The sequence below is a fragment of the Diadema antillarum genome, unplaced genomic scaffold (assembly GCF_040938485.1).
Source record: "Diadema antillarum isolate AM-2024a unplaced genomic scaffold, OU_Dant_1.0 seq00000300_RagTag, whole genome shotgun sequence".
In the NCBI taxonomy this organism is placed as follows: domain Eukaryota; kingdom Metazoa; phylum Echinodermata; class Echinoidea; order Diadematoida; family Diadematidae; genus Diadema; species Diadema antillarum.
Genome location: NW_027271323.1, coordinates 744,528 through 760,790, shown reverse-complemented (window position 1 = coordinate 760,790; position 16,263 = coordinate 744,528). Strand labels below are relative to the sequence as shown.

At 39.8% G+C, this 16,263-nt stretch overlaps 1 pseudogene; it reads right to left on the bottom strand.

The window, feature by feature from the left end:
• Window positions 1-8,939: 8,939 nt before the first annotated feature.
• On the bottom strand, window positions 8,940-10,120 carry LOC139730270 (uncharacterized; annotated as a pseudogene).
• Window positions 10,121-16,263: the final 6,143 nt, after the last annotated feature.

Below are 16,263 nucleotides of genomic sequence, written 5' to 3'. Positions count from 1 at the left end.
ATTGTTCAGGGCCATTGTCAGCACACACTCACATACACATCATTGGTTTCTGTGTAAAGTTTATTTTTGTACAGAGGGTTAAAATTTGACCCAAATCTGAAACCTTACTTCAAAATCAATCTTAGATTTAATGAAACTGATTTATGCTTTCACATTCAAATTACCTTCAACAAAATTGTACACTATTCAGCTATTACTCATATCAATGACAGTTTTATCGAATGAACAGTTTCAGAATTATTAATGATCAAAAGTGGGAAATGTTTTTTGAAACACCTAGTATGTATCATATACATGAATATCGGGTTCAATTCCCGGCGGGAACCAATTTTTCAACGACGCGGCCTGGATTTGAGCTTGCCGTGCGCAAAATTTGCTTCTACGCATGATCAAATCCGAGAATCGTCTCGTCCTGGGGAAAACGAGTACGGTATTCGGCCAAAATAGCGTTCGGTCCCGGTGCTGGGCAAGAAAGCGAAAATGCTTAGATATGGGGACGGGAGTCCGAGTACGGGGACTGTCACAGCTGATTGCTTCCGCGTATTCTCGGTCTTCCCGTTTTGTAGCGAAAACTCCCTATTGATGTCAAAGTTACGCACCGGTTTCTTCTTCCTTTCTCTTATCTCACATATTCAAAAGTAATTCAGGAAAAGCCAAAAAGCTGTTATAGCGGTGGTTTCTTTCGCAAAACATTATTCCAATTCACCGGTACGTGAATCTCATAACAAGATCCAGCTGAGGCACGCGGCTTGTTGTTATTCATAACTCTCTGCCCCAAAAAGGAATATGCGCATAAGGGTTGAAAGGTTGGTCCGTCGGGTATTCAAGCTTGGGTCTGCCTAAACCGCTAGCGTGACGTCTCCGTGGCCGAGCGGTTTAAAGGACAAGTTCACCTTCATAAACATAAGGATTGAGAGAATGCAGCAATATTAGTAGAACACATCAGTGAAAGTTATGCAAAAGTTATGAATTTTTAAAATTTTTGTGTTGGAGCCGCTGGGTGAGGAGACTACTACAGCTTGTAATGTCATATGTGTACAACCGTATAAAGAAAATGTAAAGAAAATTCAACATATTTTCACTTTTTTCGCATAATAAAAGAGCACTTGACTTGCCGCTTTCTAAAGGCAGGGGGAATAATATTACCCATAACATATGTCGGTAACGAGTCAAGGGAATGTGTACTTTTTTCAAAAGATGATATTTTGTGAAATTCTCTTTATATTGTCCTTAATATGTTGCACGCATGTGACATTACACACTGCAGTAGTCTTCTCATCCAGCGGTTACTGCACAAAAACTTCAAAAATTCATAACTTTTGAACGGATTGTCCGATTTTCCTCAAACTTTCAATGATGTGTTCTACTAATATTGCTAAATTCTCTCAATCCTTGTGTTTATGAAGGTGAACTTGTCCTTTAAGGCAATGGCGTTCCATGCCAAAGACCCGGGTTCGATTCCCGGCGGAGACCAATTTTCAACTCTTGCGCACTTCCGAAAATGAGGAACAGTGAGCGGAGTAATGATATCAAAGCTAAGCACCGATTTCTCTTTCCTTTCTCATATCTCACATAGGGCCTATATAATATATACATTTCATAGGTCCCAGGTTATTTATCGTCTGCTGAAATAGTTACAGATATTGGAAATTCGCTTAATACTGGCATACAAATTATAAACAACATATATCATTATACAACAATTGAAGAGCTTGCTTCCAAAAGGCGCTAAATCATTTTTTTTTCGATGAATTTAGCGTCTTTTGGTTGCAAGCTCTTCAATTGACAAAAGACTATTCACGTTCATATATGGATAAATCATTCGGTATAAATAGAAATTATTCGGTTATGACGTTTACAGATACAGACGCACACACACACACACACACACTATACGTCATACAAACACACATAAAGACACAAATGTTATCTAGAAACCTTATTTCACTTGAATTTCACACGTGAACTTAATTTCCAGATTATCATCTTGACCTCCCCCCCCCCCGTAACTTTCACGTGGGAAAAACAAGAGACCATTAAAAAGGATATTTACTTCTATATTAACAACAAACATTAATTGATTGATAAACTATAATAAAAAATCACATTATTCACTATGATGATGATTATGGTGGATATGGCGTTGTATAATTATGCAACAACCGCGATATATGAATCATGATAACCACATAAAGTGAAATCATGTTTCTGCTAAACACTACAATCAAAAAGGCCACCAAACAGGCACACACGCACGAGCCGACCGACCACCTGCGCAACCGACGCGACGCCTCGCCCAGCACACAGAAAGCCGCGAATGGCCCGCTACGCTACCACCAGTACTTCTCCCACCCACCTCGTGCCCACCCCGCTTACTTCCACCGGTCCGGAGCGGCCCCGGAGCGAGACAAACAGAGATATTCACTCATGTATAAATGCATTGTGTTCATCCCATGCATATTATTGTAATGTAACGGGTGGTGTTACATTTGGAATATTATTATGAAGCAGAAATGAAGGAGCTCAGGTACAGTTTTGGTACATTTCATCGATGCGAAGTGTTTATTCACAATCGTTCAGAAATATCATGATGAAGTTCAATGACAAGTTAAATGACGAGTACGTACATCAGAGTAAAATATAGAAGTACCAAGATGCAGGAGAGAGAGCAATATCAAGTAGAGGTTGACTCTCTGGTGTCGAAATCATCATCTCTCTTGGGGCCTTGGAAAGAACACCAAACTTGGAAATGTTCAATGGGTGATGGGTGAGAATTTTGGTAAGACAACCAATCAAAAAGGGATAACTAAAAAGAGTGACCAAAGGGGTTGTCCTAAGGGGTGATGTTTGACCAATTAAAAGAGGGGGATTCTTTTGTGGAGGAGGAAGTATTATAAGATAAGGGGCAGACAAAGAGTCTGGTGGTTCACAAGGTGTGTGTGTATATAATCTTTGGGTAATTAAACCAGGGACAAAGAAGGGTTGTTACAAGGGTGATTGAATGACTCCTTGATGTAAACATCAAGCAAGGGTAATTAAAGACAGGAAATTAATAGTAAACAATCTTGGTGTTATATTCTGAGGTGAGTTTACAAAAACAAGGGAATTTAAGTTGAGTTGTTAATGAACAGGAAGTTATCCCCAAAATATCCTAAATATACATTACATCCCCTTTTGTTAGGAAACAAGGCTCGGGGGGGGGGGGGGGGGGGTCAAAATATTACGAACAAATCAGAACATAGAGAGGTTTCTGGAATTTCCAGAATCTGAATGTTGGAAAACAAAATGATAGATATTATAAATGAAACAAATGAATGGTAGGTAGTGGAACTCAAATCATTACTGTCCCACTATCACTTTCACACATTCACTCTCACACATTTAAATAACATAATGGTGATCTATTTACAATGAGATACAGTGAATAAAGTAACCAAAACTAATGCAATATTCTTCAACATAATTATCCTAAAATGGTCAATTTCTTCAACCATAAAAATAACAACTGAGCAATGACTATAATTTATAACTTCAATATGCTCAATTATCAAACAAGGAAAATTAAACCAGCACAAAATATGCATGAATAGGAATTCATGATTAAAAGAGCAAATCAGGAAATATCAGCGAAAATTAATACTACAAGTATATAAAATCATAATCAAGAATTTGAGTCATTCTCGCAGACGCTAATTTCCAAGCATCTAATTGAGTATCAGCGGAGAGGTAACGAGTGCGCTCGAGGTATATGAGAGCTATCTGTGCGGCCTATTAGGAATTATCACTTCAGTGAAGGATGTACACAGAAGAATATGACTCTCAAACCTCACTCGATAAGAAAGTAAATTTCTCCAAATTGATAACAATAGAAGTAAGCGAAAGAACAGACACTTTCAAGTCTGTTTATTAAAAACGAGTTTAAACTCAAATTTCTCCAATCAGTGTCGAGACAATTAATTTGATACAATAATATAACATGCAATTACACAGCCTTGAAAAGGGGTTCCAAAGCTTATATTCTCGTTATTTTGGCAATGAGATTAATAATGTGAAAGTTACGTATATTACTTCAGCAACAAATACAACAAATCATAAAATGACAAAGAAATATATCATATACAGCTTTAGACTTATAAAGCTTATCAAGAAAATTATGTGTATAATCGTTTCATATATTTCTTTGGTGTTCCCGTGACAGGAATGATTCTTTCAATCAGAATTTGTCTTATCAAGTTACTTGTGTCTGTATACAGTCCTATGTTCCACCAAAATCTAACCTCTTTGGGGTTATTACCGTCAGTCGGAGTCCTAATGAATGAAGTCAGTACTTGCAATTGCCCGTTCTTAAATCGTCCTCGGTGTAGGGTTATGTCATTGTCAGAAGGGGCAGTTGTTAGAAGGTCAAATTGTCGTTCAAGGTCAGTTTGTCGTAGGGGGGTTGGGGCGGCTATTCCGTTGTTAGGGGTGATGGATGTCACATAGTCAGATGTTTGGATTGGGTCTGTCGTCTGAAAGCACATGATGTGATCAACAGTGCATTCAGGAGGGGTGTGGTCATGCTCATCAATAAAATTTACTGATGGTTTGTCAGAGGTCTCACCGTCTCCAGGGGTCACTGTCTTTCCAAGTGCCTCTTTCAGTCGCTGGAGGTGGGTGATGGGTTTCCTCTCATTCGATGCTTTCATGAAACAGGGTTTCAACCTGTTGTAGTTAAAGACATCTCGCAGAATTTCACCTTTGAGAGTGGAGAGAATGAAGTGGGTTCTATCGAGCACTTCATGCACAACTAAAGGTCCGACCCAAGCAGCTGCAATCTTCCTCGAGTTTGCAGTGAGGGAGGAAGAAGTTGGCTTGTACAAATAGACTAGCTGGCCTACTGAATAAATAGGAGTTTGCCGTAGTTTATTCGTAATGGCGACATTCTGCTTGTCTTGAGTTCTCCTTTGGAGCGAAAGCATCGTGTGAGAGATCTGGTCAAATTTCCGTTTGAGATGGGAAACATATTCGTCATAAGTCTGGGTCAGACCAGACATTGGGTTGAAGGTCAAGTTAGTCATGGGTGGGGGGTCTCGTCCAAATACAAGTTGGTAAGGGCAGTGGTCACCTAGATGAGGGGAAGAGAATGAGTTGTAGGCATAGCAAGTAGTGGGAATAAACCGAACCCAATCTGTTCCAAATTGGTTCAGGTTCACCTTGAGGAAGTCAGAGAGTGTTCGAATGTGGCGTTCAACTTGTAAGCTGCCGTGGTTTGCAACACTAATCACTTTCCTATCAATGTTCAGGGCGGTACACAGTGTAGTCAGTAGTTTGCCTGTGAGAGCGGCTGCTGCGTCAGTCACAAGGCAGGAAGGGGGTCCGAAAATGCAGATAACCTTTTGTATCAATGCCTCACAAATTGTTTCGGCATCGAGAGTGCGAAGTGGGGCACAAATAACAAAGCGGGTTATCTCGTCACAAATGACCATCAAATGTCTAAAACCAGTTGCCGAGGTAGGCATGGTCTTAAAGTCAAGGCTTATTCTGTCAAAGGGTCGATAGGAGTCGGGTACACGAGTGTGGAATGGGCGTAACTTGTCTGGTTTGCCACGGAACTGTTGGCATCTCAGGCAAGCTTTGACATAGTTTTGTACCCTGTCAAACATCTGTGGCATATAGTAATTACGTCGTATTGTCAAGTAAGTGCGCATTGTTCCTTGGTGGTTGCTAAGTAGGTTGTCATGGTATTGTGAAATGATAACATCAGTCAGTGATTCTGGTACAGCAAGTTGTAGTTTAAAGTCGTCAGTCTTGTCAAAGAAAAGGCGGAATAATACACCATCACATAGGATGTATTGCTCAGCTTTCAGCTGAATTGTTTTCGCTGCCTTTTTGTCACTAGGTAATATGTCATGGGCTAGAAAGTCATAGATCGGTTTGAAAAATGGAGATGTCTCTTGTTCTGTCTTAAGTCTTCGTATGTCAATGGGCAGGTTGTAGTCACGGATGATTTTTCTCTTTATCAAGTCTAGTACTTTGTCTATGTCATGTTGTTTGGGTATATGTGGAGCAACAATCTGCTCAACATTTGAGATCAGTGGCTTAGGGGCTGTAAACAAGTCTGGGGGCACATCCCTGTATGTTTGTGTACACGGTGACTCATTTTGTTTGTCCACCAGTCTTGGTTCTGTTTGCTTCGGAGCTTTAGGTGTTGGTTTCTGTGTGTGGGGTCTGTTATGGTCATGTGGGGCAAAGTGTGTCGTAGTTGGGGGCAGGTCAGGGGGTGTGTCTAATGCTGATCTCTGATTGGCCGGTTCGTGCGAATGTGGGGTATCGTTATTGGGTGCAGGTGTGATGATTGGTTCAGGGGGTGGGGCGGTGTCAGTATCAATATTGTTGTGGTCGTTAGTTTTGGGTCTGTCGGGATAAAGATTGGGAACAGAAATACCCATCTTTTTTAGCAAAGGCGCGTGTCACTGGACGCTCGGTAGGTTGTATGGGATTAAGATGATCTAGGTCATGATTATCAACTAAACTAAATGAAATGGGCACTACATGATCTATTTCGGCATGTTTGTCGCTTGGTATGCGAGACAGAAAATCTGCTAGGACAAGTTCGGTACCCTTCTTGTATGCAATCTTAAAGGAGTACTCTGATAATTTCAAGATTAGTTTCTGAAGGCGGGTGGTGGATGGTTCATCTTTGGACTTTAATATCTGAACAATTGAGCTGTGATCAACAAATGCATTGAATTCACAACCACGCAACAAGTGTCTGAAAGCAGTTATGTTTATCAAAAGGCCAAACAATTCTAGTTCTGTTACACTATACCTCTGGCAAGCGTCAGGGAGAACTTTAGAGTAATAGCCTATAACTCTTTCATGTCCGTTGATGACTTGAGTCAAGTAAGATCCAGTCGCAGTCCGTGATGTGTCACTGTAAAGTGTGAATCGTCCGGTATTCGTAGGCATGTGTAGTATAGGGGGTTTGGTCATGAGGTCTTTGATTTTGTTAAAGGCGCGTTCATGTTCGTCAGTCCATTTGAATTTCTTACTCTTTCGGGTAAGCTGGTGTAGTGGCTTCAAAATAGACTGTATGTTGGGGAAGAATCCTGCAACATAATTGACAGCACCAATTAACCGTCTAACTTGTCTGGGTGTCTTGGGTCGAGTCATGTTGTGTATAGAGGCGCATCTATTGTTCAGTGGTCGAAAACAAGCCTCACCGTCCGAGTTAATAGTTATCCTATGTCCCATGTAGTCTACGTCATTGGTGAAGAGTTTACATTTCTTAGGAGAGATTTTAAGTCCATTGTCAGAGAGGGCCTGTAATACTTTGGTCAGGTGGAGTTTGTGGGATGTCTTGTCAGGGCTAAATAAGATTATGTCATCATGGTGAGCAATGCAGAAATTGCGGGAGTTGGGAATGGTGCCTAGAATGTTGTCGATTTTTGCTTGGAATAGTCCGGGTGAAATGTTAAGTCCTTGGGCAAGTCGTTTATAGTAATAGTGCTTTCCTCCATGATAGGAGGCAATGCCGGTATACTGTTGTGCTTGTTTAGAGAGAGGAATGCAGTGAAAGGCAGATTTGAGGTCGATGACACTCATTACTTTAGTCTTAGCATGTCCGACGCGTTTAAGGGTTTCAGTCAGTAGGGGAAAGGGATGGTTGATACGTCTAATTCTAGAGTTCAGGTAACGAAAGTCGGTCACTACTCGTTTTTCAGTCTTGTCTTTCTTGGCAATGAGTAACACAGGCGAGGTGTATGCCTGATGTCCAACCTCAAGTATACCAAGTTTCACGAGTTTGGTCAGTTCCTTTTCGATTTGTCGTTTGTCAGGTTCAGTAGCAAAGTATGGTCGAATGAAAAATGGTTCGTCATTGGTCAAGTGTATGTCTACTTCAAAGTTTGGGCAACTAGATAGCTCACCATAGAGGGAGAATGCGGGTCTGTTGTCTTTAAGGATCTGTATCAACTCATTCTTTTCAGAGGGAGAAAGCACACTATCCTTTAAGTCAATATGGGCTCTAATGATTTGGTCTTCAGTCATGTTAGCAATGGGGTCATTGGGATCAAGGTGGGGGTATTGGTCAAGGTTTGCTTGTCTAGTCTGGTTGTCAAGGTTACTGTCTGCGGTGTCAAGCTGAGTGGAGTAAAGTGCATGTGTGTTGTCAGTCAAGGTCATAGTTATGTTATCTACTGGGAGGGGCTCAGTCACACGTACGGGGTTAGTAGTGTCGAGAAAGGCAATCGCCCTACCCTTAGAGAAATGTAGAGGTCTGTCAGTAGTATTAGTCACAATGATTTGAGTCGCACCTTTTGTTAGTTTTACCACCATTGTTGATGGGCAGTGCCTACTGAGGTAGTCATTGGAAGTCAGTATGACGTCAGAGTTACGTAAGTGGGCAGGTGTATGTCCCTGTAGTGTCATGAGTCTGGACTCAAATGGTTCGATTTTCACCTTTGATGTAGGGGAAAATGGTATCCTACGCCGTTTGATTTTGAACCTATGGTCCCTGAAAGTCAAAGTCCCGTCTACGTCCGAAAGTGTGTTATTGCCTAATATCAAATCAACACCAACAAGGTTTTCAACGACTAAAGCAGAAATTTCGAATTTGTAACCTTGAATTGTGACTCTGAATTTAATCGCGGTTCGCGCTTCAAGGAACTGCCCGTTCCCTAGTTTAAATCGAGTAGGAGTCACGCTCTGCCTCTTTAGGTTGGAAAGATGTGGAGTTGATTTAACATAGCGGTCAGAAATCAATGTCTTGGTAGCACCACTGTCAAAAAGAATGAAAATGTGCTTACTACTGTCAATTCGTCCCTTTACAAAGTTATTACTAGTCAGTTGCAGGTCTACGTCCTCTGTCCCTAAGTATGTCGATTTGAGTTTTTGTCCGTCCCTAGGCCTGAGGTGTTCATTTTGGGAGGTGGAATAGAGAGCGCTTCTATTTTCCTCCCTTAATGAAAACCCTGGGGATGTGTGTCGAAGTACTGTCCTGTGTATTGTAGATGATGTTGTTGTTGTTGTTGATGTCGATGATGATGTCGGTTACAGTCATCGTATTGTTGTCTGTGGGGTGGGGGTGGTCCGTAATATTGGGGTCGTCTCTCGCGTTCAATGTCTCTCAACCTATGCCGACAATCCCTCCAAAAATGGCCAGGAATGTGACAATAGTCACACTTGCCAGCGAATCGAGGTCGAGACCGTTGGTCGCGTCCTCGGCTTTGTGACCGATAACGATCACGAGAAGGAGAGCGCCGTCCAGGATGTCTGTCTCTACTTAAACTACGTCTGTAGTCAGAATGATGTCGGTCCCTACTTAGACTACGTTCATGTCTGCTGTGGTCATCCCTATGTCGAGTCCTACTAGCGCTGCGGCTGGTACTGCGGTCAGAGTCATTGTGTTGGGAATGTCGATTTCGTCTTCGTCCTCGGGAGTCTTTCTGTTCGGTTTTAAATCTAAGGGAGGAAATTTCCTCACTTAGGAGGTCGACATCGTCTTGGGTTGCGAATGTCACTTCTTTTGTCGGGGTAGTGTCGGTCCTAAGATCTATGAAAAGCTGCGCTTTCGCGGCTATCTCGTCAGGGGTGGTCGTTGATGTCGGCGATGCCATAAGAATGGCGGCGCGACAGTCGGGGGTCAGTGCAGCAAGTAAGCGGTCCTTTATTTGCTTCTCCCCATAGTCTATGTAGGAGGCAGCCTGTCTGAGTCGTTGGAGAAAAGTTCGACACTCTCTCCATCAGTCATAGTCATGGTGTTAAAGTCAGTAACCCTAGCAAAAGTCGATTTGGCGGGGCTAAATCGCCTAGTGAAAGCCGTCTTTAGGTCGTCATAAGTAGTGAAAGTCAATTTGTCTATCCAGAGTCTGGCCTGTCCCTCTAATGTCCGCTTGAAAGTCTTAAGTATAGTCGTCAAGTTGCCAGCTTTGTCCGAGTCAATGTCATGGGCGTCTAAATAGTCTTCAAAGGTCAAAATATGGGCAGTACAGTCATTGTAATCTAGTCGGCCGCCAGAAAATTTAGTTGGTAAAAAGTCGGTCTGTCGGAGGGTCCTACTGGTGGTCATGGTGTAATATTGAGTAACACAAAGCCTATCTAATCAAATATCAAAGTCAAAGATCAGTAATAACAGTCAAACAAATATGAGTATGAAAAATTCATAAGGAAACACATGAGGATTAAATACAAATAACCAGTCAAAATAAAATAATGCAAACTCAGTAAGCACTAATCAAAATCAACATGCTCTCAAATGTCTCTCACACTGGGACAGTAATAACAATCAAAGTTCCACTTACCCAATGTGAAAGGGTTCAACCAAGTCTCCAATTCCCAAAATGATTGCATAGTATAGTATTCCAAAAAACAAGAAAATAATCACAATAAGCAATCAAACTATCAGTCCTCCAAGTTAAGAGTCAATTATCCTTGAAAATGTTATTAGTGTTTACACTGTAAGTGTCTGGTCCTGAATTCGTCTGGTAGTCTTATCGTTGTCGAAATGTGTCAGTCATTATTCAGCAAAGCGTCCATTTTTGAAGAATTTTTCCTGGAGCTGCATCCGCGTCAACACCAGTCATGGGTCCTCCTCGTACGTCCCTCAGGTCGTGGTCGTCGTAGTCCTCGTTGCGTCGTCATCCAAGTCTTCTTGATGTCGCCATCCAGGTCACGGTCATCATCATTGTTAATAGGTGGAGGTTCAAGTCGTCGGTCGTCAATCAGTCGTCATTTGCAAAGGCCATGTCACCACAAAGTTTGTTGTCTGTCTAATTGTTGAAGTCCATCGCCTGATTCAGCACTGCAGTTTCGAAGTCGACGAAAAATCTGTTATAGTAACATTTCAACAATTTTCAGGTCGCATGCTGCCACGGTCCTATTAATGCTCGGCCTGCATGGTCTGGTGAAAGTCTCCTTCCAAAAGCGATGTCGAGTTGTAATGATGAGGTATTCCGATATAGGATCGATATAAGGTTCTCCACCATGTAATGTAACGGGTGGTGTTACATTTGGAATATTATTATGAAGCAGAAATGAAGGAGCTCAGGTACAGTTTTGGTACATTTCATCGATGCGAAGTGTTTATTCACAATCGTTCAGAAATATCATGATGAAGTTCAATGACAAGTTAAATGACGAGTACGTACATCAGAGTAAAATATAGAAGTACCAAGATGCAGGAGAGAGAGCAATATCAAGTAGAGGTTGACTCTCTGATGTCGAAATCATCATCTCTCTTGGGGCCTTGGAAAGAACACCAAACTTGGAAATGTTCAATGGGTGATGGGTGAGAATTTTGGTAAGACAACCAATCAAAAAGGGATAACTAAAAAGAGTGACCAAAGGGGTTGTCCTAAGGGGTGATGTTTGACCAATTAAAAGAGGGGGATTCTTTTGTGGAGGAGGAAGTATTATAAGATAAGGGGCAGACAAAGAGTCTGGTGGTTCACAAGGTGTGTGTGTATATAATCTTTGGGTAATTAAACCAGGGACAAAGAAGGGTTGTTACAAGGGTGATTGAATGACTCCTTGATGTAAACATCAAGCAAGGGTAATTAAAGACAGGAAATTAATAGTAAACAATCTTGGTGTTATATTCTGAGGTGAGTTTACAAAAACAAGGGAATTTAAGTTGAGTTGTTAATGAACAGGAAGTTATCCCCAAAATATCCTAAATATACATTACATTATACCCGTATCCTCTAAGCCAGTTTGAAGTAGCTCATGTGCACATCGATACGAATGACCTTTCTTTTTCTCAGTCGGCTAGGGGCAATTCACTCGGGGTTTTTTTCAGATCGAAATGATGCATTAGCTTCACGTAACAATGTATGGGATCCACCAATCCTGTTTAAACAAAGAAAGATACTAACCTGCGTAACAGTTGACCAGAATGATCCGTCAATTATACACTAATGGGTGAGCATCCATTTCATCATTTTGCATTGGATGTACATGTATTTAACGAATCTCTTTCTACTGATATTGCCAAATACCACTTTTGCTTTCAGGTGGGTGTGTTGGCAAGCAGCAGCAGCACAAAAGGATAACATAAACAATCGTTACATTACAGACGGTTATCCGAGTGAATAAAGAAAACAAACAAACGTGTCTGTTGGTACCAATCAACTTTTTATTTCTCATGCACAAAGAGGAATTGCGAACAGGCGTAGTGCAAAAAAAAAAACTTTTATTTTGCGTACAAAATAAAATGCACGTAATATATTCGGTTATGATTGTCATAATCTTCACAAAATATACAATACCACTTAAATTGATATCTTATCTGAAATAAAAACAATCATAAAAAAAGGGAAAACCAACATAATATCTGACCTAAGTTAACAAACAATTATATAACTAACAAAGCAATGACTGAAGCAAGGAGTGCTTTGAATAAATCAATTCAAACACTTATCCCTAGACAGTGCAAGCCTGTAGCATTCTGAGAAATGATGTGAAGCACGGTAAGTATGTTTAAAAGATAAAACACTTAATTATGACAAATCTCATTAAACCCATCCCCATTGAACCTTCATGACACCCCCCCCCCACACACACACCACCACCACCACCACCACCACCACCATTATGCATTGTGCCAGACAGATGACAGAAACATGTACCAAACGCAGTCTATCCTATCATTTTTTTTGCATACGAATACATCGCGCATACAATCACATGTAAGTTGTCATCATATTATCCTGACATATCACAAAGCCATCGCATAGTAAATGACATTTTGAACTAAAGTAACTGCCTAATACCCATCGCAAAATTCTGGAAGCTGTCAACGCAAGGCCAGATCAAATTGCATCAAAACATGTACCATACATTAGATATGTCAAATTTCGCATGATACTGTGGCAGACAGAATGAAGAAAGAAGCACCGACGCGTCCAACAAAAGCCATGAGTCACGCCACGCACCACTCATATATACCCAATTCAGTTCGTAAGGATTTAAAATTAAAAGGTCAGATTTTGAATGATAATGGAGTACGCATTCGAAAGTTGAATGAAAAACAGAACAGTTGAATTTTGTTAACGATGCCAACGAATACATCAAACTTGAATAAGGACATAGGGTGAATTGAAAACAAAAACACGAAACCATAATTGTGACCGTGCATCACAACATGAACACAAAGTCGCAGCCCTTGATTTTGCATGAGGACCTCAAAAGGGTGAAACAGGTCAACAAAGTCAATCGTTAGTTTTTCATACTTTCTGAAAGAGCTATTCTTCGTCTACATTATTCATAAGTTTGGGGTCATAAAGAGAACAGGAAAGTGTATTTTCGACAGTTTTTCTATACAGCCCCATTTTTGAAGAGTAGTGCGATAAGGTATAGGTCTTCAGAGGTCCCTTTTCATTTCTCTAAAGTCTTATCACACCCTTCAGTTTCAACTCTAATAACTTTTTCATAGATAATGCTACCACCTTGAAAGTTGGCGTTTATTATGGACAGAATGTGTTAATTGAGCATGCTCAATTTTAGCTTCAGCTGATAATTCCTTTCATTGTTGTTGCTACTGTGGTTTACATCCTGTCTGTTGTCCGCCGATTCATCGCACAGCCAGCACGGTTTCTAAAGCTTAAGCGCTTGAATAGACCCTTTACTTCGGAGCCTCTTTTCTCAGTTCACAATTTTCCAGAGTGTGTGCTTTCTTTCCAATATTTAGATAGATTAGGAGAGGTTAGGAGTTATACATCATTTTAAAGCTAAGAATCTGCTCTTTCAATACCTGTCCTTAACTAAAAATCCATGTCTGGCGACTTTTGTTGGTTTTGTGATGCAGGGTCACACTTTGAAAGTTTCCCCCATGTTTTACACCAGTGTCGGTAGATGTCTTTTTGAAGAACAATTCCGTTTTCTCCTTGTAATGATGTTCATTTCAGAGGTGATATCTGACATATGACAACAATGACAAGACTACGCAACTCCCATAATTTATTTTGAGGCACCATCACCTTCTACTGAAGGAAGTTATAGCAAGACTGTATCTCAGGACAGAAGCTTATTTGTATTGGATATATCAATAGTTTAACACGAATTTCAAAACTGTATCAAATAATTGACAGCGAAAGGGAGGTGAATAACTAGCGAGTGGCGAGTGGTTTGTGCGGCACGGAGACGAACGCAACACGCTGCCTCCCCCCATTCTGTATCAATTCAATTCAATTCAATTCAAATTTTATTTCATTTTTCGAAAAAAAAACATAAACATTTCACTTTCATTGGTAACAGAGAATAAGGTTACATAATCAAAACAAAGTAAAATTGAAAAGAGAACATAATTGTGGAACCTTGAAGTAACAAATAATGTTGTAATTAAAATTGACTGAAGTGATATAGACGATATAACATTACACAAAATATCGAAAAATGGAGGGACCCACTAAAAAGGCAATGCTTGTAGAATGTGGGCCCCTCAGGTACAGAATGTCAGTAGAAAACGAACTGATGCAAAAAGGGGAAAAAAGATCGGGAATAAAGTCAGATTAAAAAAAAAGGTCTGGAAGCCCAATAAGAAGACAGAGTAACGGACAGACACACATACACAGGCGAATGAACATTAAACGAGACTGAGACGACAAAACTTATGAAAGGGGACTTCAATACAAGACAGAACGAGACAAGGTTGACATATAGGAAGACAATACAGCGGACAGAAAGGAAAAACAGATCCAGCGATCCTCGACAGAACTATGTCGAAAAAATATTGGGATGCGAGGAAGGAATACATAAATATGGAAAAATAGAGAGAAATAGATGCGGAGGTACTACAAATAGAATTGAATCTACTCAGTAAGAGTCTCAGGACAACAGGGACGAGAGAATATGTGAGAGTATATTATTGGTAATCATAATTCTTCGGAAAAAAATAAAATGAGCCAACAGGCTGATTCACTTCTGTAGGAACATAACATTGCAATAGAAACAACTTTAATCTCCTTTTAAATGAAAATATAGAAGGTGAATTTCTTATGTCATTATTCAGAAAATTCCAATATGTTGGGCCAGTATAAATAAGTGTGTTCTTAGCAAGAATCGTTCGTAAGAGAGGTAAGTGAAATTCATTGGAACGTCGAGTGGGATAGTCATGGAATGATTGATTTCTTTGAAACATAGAATCGAAAATAGAGGGGAGTGAGTTGTTGCTGTACGTATACATAAATTGCCCCAAATTAAATAAATACAAATCTTTAATTTTTAGCAGCTTATTTGCGGCAAATGACATATTTGAGTGGGAGGGTATGAAAGGATAACTGATGACACGGAGAGCTTTCTTTTGTAGAAGGAACACTCTATCCAGTAGGTTCTGGTGAGTGTTGCCCCAATTAAAATACCGTAATTAAGATATGGCAATATCAGTGACGAATATAACATAAGTAATGATTTTTGTGGGATATACAATTTGATTCTATTTATAACACCTATATTACGTGAGATTATGTTGGATATATAATCAATATGTAACTTCCAGGAACGTTTGTCGTCAACAATAATTCCAAGGAATTTAAAATGTGAAACTTGTTCTAAATGAAAATCATTCAAAACTATAGCTGTACTCAAAATGTCAACAGTATTACTAAAAATCATATATTTCGTTTTTTGAGTATTCAAAGATAATTTATTGGCTCTTACCCAATTATTCACTTTTTGTAATTCAATATTGACTTTTTGAACAAGAAAATTAACATCATTGTGGGCAAAAAATACACTGGTATCGTCAGCAAAATGGATAAAAGATAGTACATCGGATGCCTGGCAAAAATCATTGATATAAATAATAAATAATAGTGGCCCTAATAAACTTCCTTGTGGAACGCCAAAATTCACTTCTCTTATTACTGAAAAATTGTCTTTAATTGTAACAAATTGTCTTCTATTTCCTAGATAACTCCTGAACCACTCCAAGGCCTTCCCACGTATTCCGTAATGTGATAACTTGTGGAGTAGAATATCATGATCAACTGTGTCGAAGGCCTTGGAGAAGTCCAAGAAGATAGTAATTAAATGAGAGTGATTATCAATTGCATGAGCCACTTGATCAACAAAGTATAAAAGAGCATGAGTGGTATTATGCTTCTCTCAAAAACCAAATTGAGAATTAGTCAAAATATTATGCAACTTTAAAAAATTAATAGTTCTCTTATAAATGAGTTTCTCTAAAACTTTGGACAACGATGATAATAGTGAAATTGGACGATAATTACTGACTTCATATTTGTCACCCTTCTTAAATAATGGAATTACTTTGGCCAGTTTCATCTT